Source organism: Sus scrofa, chromosome 15 (assembly GCF_054392235.1).
Source record: "Sus scrofa isolate SSC_HxYL_T2T_F1_AM1 chromosome 15, Sscrofa_HxYL_maternal_Yorkshire_Landrace_v2.0, whole genome shotgun sequence".
Lineage (NCBI taxonomy): Eukaryota > Metazoa > Chordata > Mammalia > Artiodactyla > Suidae > Sus > Sus scrofa.
The window spans coordinates 13,603,784-13,620,259 of NC_139397.1; positions in this window are offsets into that span (position 1 = coordinate 13,603,784).

Here is a 16,476-nt window from a genome sequence, read left to right on the forward strand (position 1 = left end):
TCATGCTGCATAATATCCACTTCATTCAATAGGGTTCCATTACTTCACGCTGCATGGAATCTGCTGCATTCAATCGGGATGGATTTTACCAAGCTGCATGGATTACACTGCATTCAATCACCATGCATGGATTCCACTGCATTCAATCCGGATGTTTTGGGCCATGCTGCATAAAATCCACTGCATTCAATCATGCTGCATGGAATCCACTGCATTCAATCGGGATGCTTTGGGCCATGCTGCATAAAATCCACTGCATTCAATCATGCTGCATGGCATCCACTGCATTCAATCATGCTGCATGGAATCCACTGCATTGAATAAGCTTTCATTTCTTCACGCTGCATGGAATCCACTGCATTCAATCATGCTGCATGGAATCCACTGCATTCAATCATGCTGCATAAAATCCACTGCATTCAATACGGTTCCATTTCCTCACGCTGCATAGAATACACTGCATTCAATCCCGCTGTATGGAATACACTGCCTTCAATCGGGATGCATTTTACCATGCTGCATGGATTACACTGCATTCAATCACAATGCATGGAATCCACTGCATTCAATCGGGATGCTTTGGGCCATGCTGCATAAAATCCACTGCATACAATCGGGATGCATTGGCCTCACTGCATGTACTCCACTGCATACAATCGTGACCCATTGCACCACAATGCATGGAATCCTCTGCATTCAATGACACTGCATGGAATCCACTGCATTCAATCGGGATGCTTTGGGCCATGCTGCATAAAATCCACTGCATTCAATCACGCTGCATGGAATCCACTGCATTCAATCATGCTGCATAAAATCCACTGAATTCAATCACGCTGCATGGAATCCACTGCATTCAATCGGGATGCATTTTACCACGCTGCATGGATTACACTGCAATCAATCACGCTGCATGGAATCCACTGCATTCAGTCGGGATGATTTGGACCATGCTCCATATAATCCACAGCATTCAATCGGGATGATTTGGCCTCGCTGCATGGACTCCACTGCATACAATCAGGATCCATTGCGCCACAATGCATGGAATCCTCTGCATTCAATGACGCTGCATGGAATCCACTGCATTCAATCGGGATGCTTTGGGACATGCTGCATAAAATCCACTGCATTCAATCATGCTGCATGGAATCCACTGCATTCAATCATGCTGCATAATATCCACTGCATTCAATAGGGTTCCATTTCTTCAGGCTAAATTGAATCCACTGCATTCAAACACACTGCATGGAATCCACTGCATTCAATCGGCATGCTTTGGCCATGCTGCATAAAATCCACTGCATTCAATCATGCTGCATGGTATCCACTGTATACATTCACGCCGCAAAAATCCACTGAATTCAATAATGTTCCATTTCTTCACGCTGCATGGAATCAACTGCATTCAATCATGCTTCATAAAATCCACTGCATTCAATTGGGATGCATTTTACCAGGCTGAATGGATTACCTGCAGTCAATCACGCTGCATGGAATCCACTGCATTCAATCAGGATGCTTTGGGCCATGCTGCATAATATCCACTGCATTCAATCATACTGCATCGAATCCACTGCATTCAATCATGCTGCATAAAATCCACTGCATTCAATAGGGTTCCATTTCTTCACGCTGCATGGAATCCACTGCATTTTATCGGGATGCATTTTACCACGCTTCATGGATTACACTGCATTCAATCACGCTGCATGGAATCCACTGCATTCAATCGGGATGTTTGGGCCATGCTGCATAAAATCCACTGCATACAATCAGGATCCATTGCGCCACAATGCATGGAATCGTCTGCATTCAAAAATGCTGCATGGAATTGACTGCATTCAATCGGGATGCATTGGGCCTCGCTGCATGGACTCCACTGCATACAATCGGGATCCATTGCGCCACAATGCATGGAATTCTCTGCATTCAATGATGCTGCGTGGAATCCACTGCATTCAATCATGCTGCATGGAATCCACAGCATTCAATCATGCTGCATAAAATCCACTGCATTCAGTAGGGTTCCATTTCCTCACGCTGCATAGAATACACTGCATTCAATCCCGCTGTATGGAATACACTGCCTTCAATCGGGATGCATTTTACCATGCTGCATGGATTACACTGCATTCAATCACAATGCATGGAATCCACTGCATTCAATCGGGATGCTTTGGGCCATGCTGCATAAAATCCACTGCATTCAATCATGCTGCATGGAATCCACTGCATTCAATCATGCTGCATAGAATCCACTGCATTCAATACGGTTCCATTTCCTCACGCTGCATAGAATACACTGCATTCAATCCCGCTGTATGGAATACACTGCCTTCAATCGGGATGCATTTTACCATGCTGCATGGATTACACTGCATTCAATCACAATGCATGGAATCCACTGCATTCAATCGGGATGCTTTGGGCCATGCTGCATAAAATCCACTGCATACAATCGGGATGCATTGGCCTCACTGCATGGACTCCACTGCATATAATCGGGACCCATTGCGCCACAATGCATGGAATCCACTGCATTCAATCAGGCTGCATACAATCCACTGCATTCAATACCGTTCCATTATTTCACGCTGCATGGAATCCACTGCATTCAATAAGGATGCATTTTACCACGCTGCATGGATTCCACTGATTTCAATCACAATGCCTGGAATCCACTGCATTCAATCGGGATGCATTGGGCCTCGCTGCATGGACTCCACTGCATACAATCGGGATCCATTGCGCCTCAATGCATGGAATCCTCTGCATTCAATGATGCTGCATGGAATCCACTGCATTCAATCGGGATGCTTTGGGCCATGCTGCATAAAATCCACTGCATTCAATCACGCTGCATGGAATCCGCTGCATTCAATCGGGATGCATTTTTCCACGCTATATTGAGTGCACTGCATTCAATCACAATGCATGGAATCCACTGCATTCACTCGGGATCCATTTCACAACGCTGCATGGAATCCACTGCATTGAATCTCGATGCATGGAATCCACTGCATTACATTGGTATCAATTACACAATGCTGCAGGGAATCCACTGCATTCAGTCGGGATCCATTGCAGCATGCTGCATGGATTCCACTGCATTCAACCTGGATACATTGCCCCACGCTGCATGCAATCCTTTTCATTCACTCTGGATGCATTACACAACGCTGCATGGAATCCAGTGCATTCAATCACGCCACAGGGAATCCACTGCATTCAATCAGGATCCATTGGGCCATGCTGCACGGAATCGACTGCATTCAATCAGGATCCATTGGGCCAAGCTGCACGGAATCGACTGCATTCAATCAGGATCCATTGGGCCAAGCTGCATGCAATCCACTGCATTCACCCGGGATGAATTTCACACTGCTGCAAGGAATCAAGTGCATTCACTCACACTGCATGTATTCCACTGCATTCAACCTGGAGACATTGCCCCACGCTGCATGCAATCCACTGCATTCACTCGGTATGCATTCCACAATGCTGCATGGAATCCACTGCATTCAATCATGCTTCATGGAATCCACTGCATTCAGTCGGTATCCATTGGGCCAAGCTGAATGGAATCCACTTCATTCAATAGAGATACATTGCACCACTCTGCATACAATCCACTGCATTCAAACACGCTGCATGGGATACACTGCATTCAATCGGGATGTTTGGGCCATGCTGCATAAAATCCACTGCATTCAATCGGGATGCATTGGGCCTCGCTGCATGGACTCCACTGCATACAATAGGGATCCATTGCGCCACAATGCATGGAATCCTCTGCATTCAATGACGCTGCATGGAATCCACTGCATTCAATCGGGATGCTTTAGGCCATGCTGCATAAATTCCACTACATTCAATCATGCTGCATGGACTCCACTGCATTCAATCATGCTGCATAATATCCACTGCATTCAATCATGCTGCATAAAATCCACTGCATTCAGTAGGGTTCCATTTCCTCACGCTGCATGGAATCCACTGCATTCTATCGGGATGCATTTTACCACGCTTCATGGATTACACTGCATTCAATCACGCTGCATGGAATCCACTGCATTCAATCGGGATCCATTGTGCCACAATGCATGGAATCCTCTGCATTCAAAAATGCTGCATGGAATCCACTGCATTCAATCGGGATGCTTTGGGCCATGCTGCATAAAATCCACTGCATTCAATCACGCTGCATGGAATCCACTGCATTCAATCATGCTGCATAAAATCCACTGCATTCAATCATGCTGCATAGAATCAATTGCATTCAATAAGGTTCCATTTCTTCACGCTGCATGGAATCCACTGAATTCAATCACGCTGCATGGAATCCACTGCATTCAATCGGGATGCATTTTACCACGCTGCATGGATTACACTGCAATCAATCACACTGCATCGAATTCACTACATTCAGTCGGGATGATTTGGGCCATGCTCCATATAATGCACAGCATTCAATCGGGATGATTTCGCCTCGCTGCATGGACTCCACTGCATGCAATCAGGATCCATTGCGCCACAATGCATGGAATCCTCTGCATTCAAAAATGCTGCATGGAATTGACTGCATTCAATCGGGATGCATTGGGCCTCGCTGCATGGACTCCACTGCATACAATCAGGATCCATTGCGCCACAATGCATGGAATCCTCTGCATTCAATGACGCTGCATGTAATCCACTGCATTCAATCGGGATGCTTTGGGCCATTCTGCATAAAATCCACTGCATTCAATCATGCTGCATGGAATCCACTGCATTCAATCAGGCTGCATACAATCCACTGCATTCAATAGGGTTCCATTTCTTCACGCTGCATGGAATACACGGCATTCAATCACGCTGCATGGAATCCACTGCATTCAATCGGGATGCATTTTACCTCACTGCATGGAGTTCACTGCATTCAATCACAATGCATGGAATCCACTGCATTCAATCGGAATGCATTTTACAACGCTGCATGGATTACACTGCAATCAATCACGCTGCATGGAATCCACTGCATTCAGTCGGGATGATTTGGGCCATGCTCCATATAATCCACAGCATTCAATCGGGATGATTTGGCCTCGCTGCATAGACTCCACTGCATACAATCAGGAACCATTGCGCCACAATGCATGGAATCCTCTGCATTCAAAAATGCTGCATGGAATTGAATGCATTCAATCGGGATGCATTGGGCCTCGCTGCATGGACTCCACCTCATATAATCGGGATCGATTGCACCTCAATGCATGGAATCCTCTGCATTCAATGACGCTGCATGGGATCCACGGCATTCAATCGGGATGGTTTGGGCCATGCTGCATAAAATCCACTGCATTCAATCATGCTGCATAAAATCCGCTGCATTCAATAGGGTTCCATTACTTCACGCTGCATGGAATCCGCTGCATTCAATCAAGCTGCATGGAATCCACTGCATTCAATCGGGATGGATTTTACCACGCTGCATGGATTACACTGCATTCAATCACCATGCATGGATTCCACTGCATTCAATCCGGATGTTTTGGGCCATGCTGCATAAAATCCACTGCATTCAATCATGCTGCATGGAATCAACTGCATTCAATCCGGATGCTTTGTGCCATGCTGCCTAAAATACACTGCATTCAATCATGCTGCATGGCATCCACTGCATTCAATCATGCTGCATGGAATCCACTGCATTGAATAAGCTTTCATTTCTTCACGCTGCATGGAATCCACTGCATTCAATCATGCTGCATGGAATCCACTGCATTCAATCATGCTGCATAAAATCCACTGCATTCAATACGGTTCCATTTCCTCACGCTGCATAGAATACACTGCATTCAATCCCGCTGTATGGAATACACTGCCTTCAATCGGGATGCATTTTACCATGCTGCATGGATTACACTGCATTCAATCACAATGCATGGAATCCACTGCATACAATCGGGATGCATTGGCCTCACTGCATGGGCTCCACTGCATACAATCGGGACCCATTGCGCCACAATGCATGGAATCCTCTGCATTCAATGCCGCTGCATGGAATCCACTGAATTCAATCGGGATGCTTTGGGCCATGCTGCATAAAATCCACTGCATTCAATCACGCTGCATGGAATCAACTGCATTCAATCATGCTGCATAAAATCCACTGCATTCAATCATGCTGCATAAAATCCACTGCATTCAATCATGCTGCATAAAATCAATTGCATTCAATAAGGTTCCATTTCTTCACGCTGCATGGAATCCACTGAATTCAATCACGCTGCATGGAATCCACTGCATTCAATCGGAATGCATTTTACAACGCTGCATGGATTACACTGCAATCAATCACGCTGCATCGAATCCACTGCATTCAGTCGGGATGATTTGGGCCATGCTCCATATAATCCACAGCATTCAATCAGGATGATTTGGCCTCGCTGCACGGACTCCACTGCATACAATCAGGATCCATTGCGCCACAATGCATGGAATACTCTGCATTCAAAAATGCTGCATGGAATTGACTGCATTCAATCGGGATGCATTGGGCCTCGCTGCATGGACTCCACTGCATACAATCAGGATCCATTTCGCCACAATGCATGGAATCCTCTGCATTCAATGACGCTGCATTGAATCCACTGCATTCAATCGGGATGCTTTGGGACATGCTGCATAAAATCCACTGCATTCAATCATGCTGCATGGAATCCACTGCATTCAATCAGGCTGCATAAAATCCACTGCATTCAATAGGGTTCCATTACTTCACGCTGCATGGAATCCACTGCATTCAATAAGGATGCATTTTACCACGCTGCATGGATTCCACTGATTTCAATCACAATGCCTGGAATCCACTGCATTCAATCGGGAAGCATTGGGCCTCGCTGCATGGACTCCACTGCATACAATCGGGATCCATTGCGCCTCAATGCATGGAATCCCCTGCATTCAATGACGCTGCATGGAATCCACTGCATTCAATCGGGATGCTTTGGGAAATGCTGCATAAAATCCACTGCATTCAATCATGCTGCATGGAATCCACTTCATTCTATCATGCTTCAAGAAATCCACTGCATTCAATAGGGTTCCATTATTTCACGCTGCATGGAATCCACTGAATTCAATCACGCTGCATGGAATACACTGCATTCAATCGGGATGCGTTTTTCCAAGCTATATTGAGTGCACTGCATTCAATCACGCTGCCTGGAATCCACTGCATTCAATCGGGATGATTTGGGCCATGATGCATAAAATCCACTGCATTCAATCGGGATGCATTTGGCCTCACTGCATGGACTCCACTGCACACAATCGGGATCCATTGCGCCTCAATGCATGGAATCCTCTGCATTCAATGACGCTGCATGGAATCCACTGCATTCAATCGGGATGCTTTGGGCCATGCTGCATAAAATCCACTGCATTCAATCATGCTGCATGGACTCCACTGCATTCAATCATGCTGCATAATATCCACTGCATTCAATAGGGTTCCATTTCTTCAGGCTAAATGGAATCCACTGCATTCAATCACACTGCATGGAATCCACTGCATTCAATCGGGATACATTTTACCACGCTGCATGGAGTGCACTGCAATCAATCACAATGCATGGAATCCACTGCATTCAATCGGCATGCTTTGGGCCATGCTGCATAAAATCCACTGCATTCAATCATGCTGCATGGAATCCACTGTATTCATTCACGCTGCAAAAATCCACTGAATTCAATAAGGTTCCATTTCTTCACGCTGCATGGAATCAACTGCATTCAATCACGCTGCATGGAATCCACTGCATTCAATCAGGATGCTTTGGGCCATGCTGCATAATATCCACTGCATTCAATCATACTGCATCGAATCCTCTGCATTCAATCATGCTGCATAAAATCCACTGCATTCAATATGGTTCCATTTCTTCACGCTGCATGGAATCCACTGCATTCAATCGGGATGTTTGGGCCATGCTGCATAAACTCCACTGCATACAATCAGGATCCATTGTGCCACAATGCATGGAATCCTCTGCATTCAAAAATGCTGCATGGAATTGACTGCATTCAATCGGGATGAATTGGGCCTCGCTGCATGGACTCCACTGCATACAATCGGGATCCATTGCGCCACAATGCATGGAATTCTCTGCATTCAATGATGCTGCGTGGAATCCACTGCATTCAATCGGGATGCTTTGGGCCATGCTGCATAAAATCCACTGCATTCAGTCATGCTGCATGGAATCCACTGCATTCAATCATGCTTCATAAAATCCACTGCATTCAATAGGGTTCCATTTCTTCACGCTGCATGGAATCCACTGCATTCAATCACGCTGCATGGAATCCACTGCATTCACTCGGGATCCATTTCACAACGCTGCATGGAATCCACTGCATTGAATCTCGATGCATGGAATCCACTGCATTACATTGGTATCAATTAGACAATGCTGCAGGGAATCCACTGCATTCAGTCGGGATCCATTGCAGCATGCTGCATGTATTCCACTGCATTCAACCTGGAGACATTGCCCCACGCTGCATGCAATCCACTGCATTCACTCGGTATGCATTCCACAACGCTGCATGGAATCCACTGCATTCAATCATGCTTCATGGAATCCACTGCATTCAGTCGGTATCCATTGGGCCACGCTGCATGGAATCCACTGCATTCACTCGCGATGCATTTCACACTGCTGCATGGAATCGGTTGCATTCAGACACAGTGCATGGAATCCACTGCATTCAATCGGTATCAATTACACCATGCTGAATGGAATCCACTTCATTCAATCGAGATACATTGCACCACTCTGCATACAATCCACTGCATTCAAACACGCTGCATGGGATACACTGCATTCAATCGGCATGCTTTGGTCCATGCTGCATAAAATCCACTGCATTCAATCGGGATGCATTGGGCCTCGCTGCATGGACCCCACTGCATACAATCGGGATCCATTGCGCCACAATGCATGGAATCCTCTGCATTCAATGATGCTGCATGGAATCCACTGCATTCAATCGGGATGCTTTAGGCCATGCTGCATAAATTCCACTACATTCAATCATGCTGCATGGAATCCACTGCATTACATTGGTATCAATTACACAATGCTGCAGGGAATCCACTGCATTCAGTCGGGATCCATTGCAGCATGCTGCATGGATTCCACTGCATTCAACCTGGATACATTGCCCCACGCTGCATGCAATCCTTTTCATTCACTCTGGATGCATTACACAACGCTGCATGGAATCCAGTGCATTCAATCACGCCACAGGGAATCCGCTGCATTCAATCAGGATCCATTGGGCCAAGCTGCATGCAATCCACTGCATTCACCCGGGATGAATTTCACACTGCTGCAAGGAATCAAGTGCATTCACTCACACTGCATGTATTCCACTGCATTCAACCTGGAGACATTGCCCCACGCTGCATGCAATCCACTGCATTCACTCGGTATGCATTCCACAACGCTGCATGGAATCCACTGCATTCAATCATGCTTCATGGAATCCACTGCATTCAGTCGGTATCCATTGGGCCACGCTGCATGGAATCCACTGCCTTCACTCGCGATGCATTTCACACTGCTGCATGGAATCGGTTGCATTCAGACACAGTGCATGGAATCCACTGCATTCAATCGGTATCAATTACACCAAGCTGAATGGAATCCACTTCATTCAATCGAGATACATTGCACCACTCTGCATACAATCCACTGCATTCAAACACGCTGCATGGGATACACTGCATTCAATCGGCATGCTTTGGTCCATGCTGCATAAAATCCACTGCATTCAATCGGGATGCATTGGGCCTCGCTGCATGGACCCCACTGCATACAATCGGGATCCATTGCGCCACAATGCATGGAATCCTCTGCATTCAATGATGCTGCATGGAATCCACTGCATTCAATCGGGATGCTTTAGGCCATGCTGCATAAATTCCACTACATTCAATCATGCTGCATGGAATCCACTGCATTCAATCATGCTGCATAATATCCACTGCATTCAATAGGGTTCCATTACTTCACGCTGCATGGATTACACTGCATTCAATCATGTTGCATGGAATCCACTGCATTCAATCGGGATGCATTTTACCTCGCTGCATGGAGTGCACTTCATTCAATCACCATGCATGGAATCCACTGCATTCAATCGGGATGATTTGGGCCATGCTGCATAAAATCCACTGCATTCAATCGGGATGCATTGGGCCTCACTGCATGGACTCCACTGCATACAATCAGGATCTATTGCGCCACAATGCATGGAATCCTCTGCATTCAATGACGCTGCATGGAATCCACTGCATTCAATCGGGATGCTTTGGGCCATGCTGCATAAAATCCACTGCATTCAATCATGCTGCATGGAATCCACTGCATTCAATCATGCTTCATAAAATCCACTGCATTCAATAGGGTTCCATTTCTTCATGCTGCATGGAATCCACTGCATTCAATCGGAATGCATTTTACAACGCTGCATGGATTACACTGCAATCAATCACGCTGCATGGAATCCACTGCATTGAATCGGGATGATTTGGGCCATGCTCCATATAATCCACAGCATTCAATCGGGATGATTTGGCCTCGCTGCATAGACTCCACTGCATACAATCAGGATCCATTGCGCCACAATGCATGGAATCCTCTGCATTCAAAAATGCTGCATGGAATTGAATGCATTCAATCGGGATGCATTGGGCCTCGCTGCATGGACTCCACCTCATTTAATCAGGATCGATAGCGCCTCAATGCATGAAATCCTCTGCATTCAATGACGCTGCATGGGATCCACTGCATTCAATCGGGATGGTTTGGGCCATGCTGCATAAAATCCACTGCATTCAATCATGCTGCATAATATCCACTTCATTCAATAGGGTTCCATTACTTCACGCTGCATGGAATCTGCTGCATTCAATCGGGATGGATTTTACCAAGCTGCATGGATTACACTGCATTCAATCACCATGCATGGATTCCACTGCATTCAATCCGGATGTTTTGGGCCATGCTGCATAAAATCCACTGCATTCAATCATGCTGCATGGAATCCACTGCATTCAATCGGGATGCTTTGGGCCATGCTGCATAAAATCCACTGCATTCAATCATGCTGCATGGCATCCACTGCATTCAATCATGCTGCATGGAATCCACTGCATTGAATAAGCTTTCATTTCTTCACGCTGCATGGAATCCACTGCATTCAATCATGCTGCATGGAATCCACTGCATTCAATCATGCTGCATAAAATCCACTGCATTCAATACGGTTCCATTTCCTCACGCTGCATAGAATACACTGCATTCAATCCCGCTGTATGGAATACACTGCCTTCAATCGGGATGCATTTTACCATGCTGCATGGATTACACTGCATTCAATCACAATGCATGGAATCCACTGCATTCAATCGGGATGCTTTGGGCCATGCTGCATAAAATCCACTGCATACAATCGGGATGCATTGGCCTCACTGCATGTACTCCACTGCATACAATCGTGACCCATTGCACCACAATGCATGGAATCCTCTGCATTCAATGACACTGCATGGAATCCACTGCATTCAATCGGGATGCTTTGGGCCATGCTGCATAAAATCCACTGCATTCAATCACGCTGCATGGAATCCACTGCATTCAATCATGCTGCATGGACTCCACTGCATTCAATCATGCTGCATAATATCCACTGCATTCAATAGGGTTCCATTTCTTCAGGCTAAATGGAATCCACTGCATTCAATCACACTGCATGGAATCCACTGCATTCAATCGGGATACATTTTACCACGCTGCATGGAGTGCACTGCAATCAATCACAATGCATGGAATCCACTGCATTCAATCGGCATGCTTTGGGCCATGCTGCATAAAATCCACTGCATTCAATCATGCTGCATGGAATCCACTGTATTCATTCACGCTGCAAAAATCCACTGAATTCAATAAGGTTCCATTTCTTCACGCTGCATGGAATCAACTGCATTCAATCACGCTGCATGGAATCCACTGCATTCAATCAGGATGCTTTGGGCCATGCTGCATAATATCCACTGCATTCAATCATACTGCATCGAATCCTCTGCATTCAATCATGCTGCATAAAATCCACTGCATTCAATATGGTTCCATTTCTTCACGCTGCATGGAATCCACTGCATTCAATCGGGATGTTTGGGCCATGCTGCATAAACTCCACTGCATACAATCAGGATCCATTGTGCCACAATGCATGGAATCCTCTGCATTCAAAAATGCTGCATGGAATTGACTGCATTCAATCGGGATGAATTGGGCCTCGCTGCATGGACTCCACTGCATACAATCGGGATCCACTGCGCCACAATGCATGGAATTCTCTGCATTCAATGATGCTGCGTGGAATCCACTGCATTCAATCGGGATGCTTTGGGCCATGCTGCATAAAATCCACTGCATTCAGTCATGCTGCATGGAATCCACTGCATTCAATCATGCTTCATAAAATCCACTGCATTCAATAGGGTTCCATTTCTTCACGCTGCATGGAATCCACTGCATTCAATCACGCTGCATGGAATCCACTGCATTCACTCGGGATCCATTTCACAACGCTGCATGGAATCCACTGCATTGAATCTCGATGCATGGAATCCACTGCATTACATTGGTATCAATTACACAATGCTGCAGGGAATCCACTGCATTCAGTCGGGATCCATTGCAGCATGCTGCATGGATTCCACTGCATTCAACCTGGATACATTGCCCCACGCTGCATGCAATCCTTTTCATTCACTCTGGATGCATTACACAACGCTGCATGGAATCCAGTGCATTCAATCACGCCACAGGGAATCCGCTGCATTCAATCAGGATCCATTGGGCCAAGCTGCATGCAATCCACTGCATTCACCCGGGATGAATTTCACACTGCTGCAAGGAATCAAGTGCATTCACTCACACTGCATGTATTCCACTGCATTCAACCTGGAGACATTGCCCCACGCTGCATGCAATCCACTGCATTCACTCGGTATGCATTCCACAACGCTGCATGGAATCCACTGCATTCAATCATGCTTCATGGAATCCACTGCATTCAGTCGGTATCCATTGGGCCACGCTGCATGGAATCCACTGCCTTCACTCGCGATGCATTTCACACTGCTGCATGGAATCGGTTGCATTCAGACACAGTGCATGGAATCCACTGCATTCAATCGGTATCAATTACACCAAGCTGAATGGAATCCACTTCATTCAATCGAGATACATTGCACCACTCTGCATACAATCCACTGCATTCAAACACGCTGCATGGGATACACTGCATTCAATCGGCATGCTTTGGTCCATGCTGCATAAAATCCACTGCATTCAATCGGGATGCATTGGGCCTCGCTGCATGGACCCCACTGCATACAATCGGGATCCATTGCGCCACAATGCATGGAATCCTCTGCATTCAATGATGCTGCATGGAATCCACTGCATTCAATCGGGATGCTTTAGGCCATGCTGCATAAATTCCACTACATTCAATCATGCTGCATGGAATCCACTGCATTCAATCATGCTGCATAATATCCACTGCATTCAATAGGGTTCCATTACTTCACGCTGCATGGATTACACTGCATTCAATCATGTTGCATGGAATCCACTGCATTCAATCGGGATGCATTTTACCTCGCTGCATGGAGTGCACTTCATTCAATCACCATGCATGGAATCCACTGCATTCAATCGGGATGATTTGGGCCATGCTGCATAAAATCCACTGCATTCAATCGGGATGCATTGGGCCTCACTGCATGGACTCCACTGCATACAATCAGGATCTATTGCGCCACAATGCATGGAATCCTCTGCATTCAATGACGCTGCATGGAATCCACTGCATTCAATCGGGATGCTTTGGGCCATGCTGCATAAAATCCACTGCATTCAATCATGCTGCATGGAATCCACTGCATTCAATCATGCTTCATAAAATCCACTGCATTCAATAGGGTTCCATTTCTTCATGCTGCATGGAATCCACTGCATTCAATCGGAATGCATTTTACAACGCTGCATGGATTACACTGCAATCAATCACGCTGCATGGAATCCACTGCATTGAATCGGGATGATTTGGGCCATGCTCCATATAATCCACAGCATTCAATCGGGATGATTTGGCCTCGCTGCATAGACTCCACTGCATACAATCAGGATCCATTGCGCCACAATGCATGGAATCCTCTGCATTCAAAAATGCTGCATGGAATTGAATGCATTCAATCGGGATGCATTGGGCCTCGCTGCATGGACTCCACCTCATTTAATCAGGATCGATAGCGCCTCAATGCATGAAATCCTCTGCATTCAATGACGCTGCATGGGATCCACTGCATTCAATCGGGATGGTTTGGGCCATGCTGCATAAAATCCACTGCATTCAATCATGCTGCATAATATCCACTTCATTCAATAGGGTTCCATTACTTCACGCTGCATGGAATCTGCTGCATTCAATCGGGATGGATTTTACCAAGCTGCATGGATTACACTGCATTCAATCACCATGCATGGATTCCACTGCATTCAATCCGGATGTTTTGGGCCATGCTGCATAAAATCCACTGCATTCAATCATGCTGCATGGAATCCACTGCATTCAATCGGGATGCTTTGGGCCATGCTGCATAAAATCCACTGCATTCAATCATGCTGCATGGCATCCACTGCATTCAATCATGCTGCATGGAATCCACTGCATTGAATAAGCTTTCATTTCTTCACGCTGCATGGAATCCACTGCATTCAATCATGCTGCATGGAATCCACTGCATTCAATCATGCTGCATAAAATCCACTGCATTCAATACGGTTCCATTTCCTCACGCTGCATAGAATACACTGCATTCAATCCCGCTGTATGGAATACACTGCCTTCAATCGGGATGCATTTTACCATGCTGCATGGATTACACTGCATTCAATCACAATGCATGGAATCCACTGCATTCAATCGGGATGCTTTGGGCCATGCTGCATAAAATCCACTGCATACAATCGGGATGCATTGGCCTCACTGCATGTACTCCACTGCATACAATCGTGACCCATTGCACCACAATGCATGGAATCCTCTGCATTCAATGACACTGCATGGAATCCACTGCATTCAATCGGGATGCTTTGGGCCATGCTGCATAAAATCCACTGCATTCAATCACGCTGCATGGAATCCACTGCATTCAATCATGCTGCATAAAATCCACTGAATTCAATCACGCTGCATGGAATCCACTGCATTCAATCGGGATGCATTTTACCACGCTGCATGGATTACACTGCAATCAATCACGCTGCATGGAATCCACTGCATTCAGTCGGGATGATTTGGACCATGCTCCATATAATCCACAGCATTCAATCGGGACGATTTGGCCTCGCTGCATGGACTCCACTGCATACAATCAGGATCCATTGCGCCACAATGCATGGAATCCTCTGCATTCAATGACGCTGCATGGAATCCACTGCATTCAATCGGGATGCTTTGGGACATGCTGCATAAAATCCACTGCATTCAATCATGCTGCATGGAATCCACTGCATTCAATCATGCTGCATAATATCCACTGCATTCAATAGGGTTCCATTTCTTCAGGCTAAATTGAATCCACTGCATTCAAACACACTGCATGGAATCCACTGCATTCAATCGGCATGCTTTGGCCATGCTGCATAAAATCCACTGCATTCAATCATGCTGCATGGTATCCACTGTATACATTCACGCCGCAAAAATCCACTGAATTCAATAATGTTCCATTTCTTCACGCTGCATGGAATCAACTGCATTCAATCATGCTTCATAAAATCCACTGCATTCAATTGGGATGCATTTTACCAGGCTGAATGGATTACCTGCAGTCAATCACGCTGCATGGAATCCACTGCATTCAATCAGGATGCTTTGGGCCATGCTGCATAATATCCACTGCATTCAATCATACTGCATCGAATCCACTGCATTCAATCATGCTGCATAAAATCCACTGCATTCAATAGGGTTCCATTTCTTCACGCTGCATGGAATCCACTGCATTTTATCGGGATGCATTTTACCACGCTTCATGGATTACACTGCATTCAATCACGCTGCATGGAATCCACTGCATTCAATCGGGATGTTTGGGCCATGCTGCATAAAATCCACTGCATACAATCAGGATCCATTGCGCCACAATGCATGGAATCGTCTGCATTCAAAAATGCTGCATGGAATTGACTGCATTCAATCGGGATGCATTGGGCCTCGCTGCATGGACTCCACTGCATACAATCGGGATCCATTGCGCCACAATGCATGGAATTCTCTGCATTCAATGATGCTGCGTGGAATCCACTGCATTCAATCATGCTGCATGGAATCCACAGC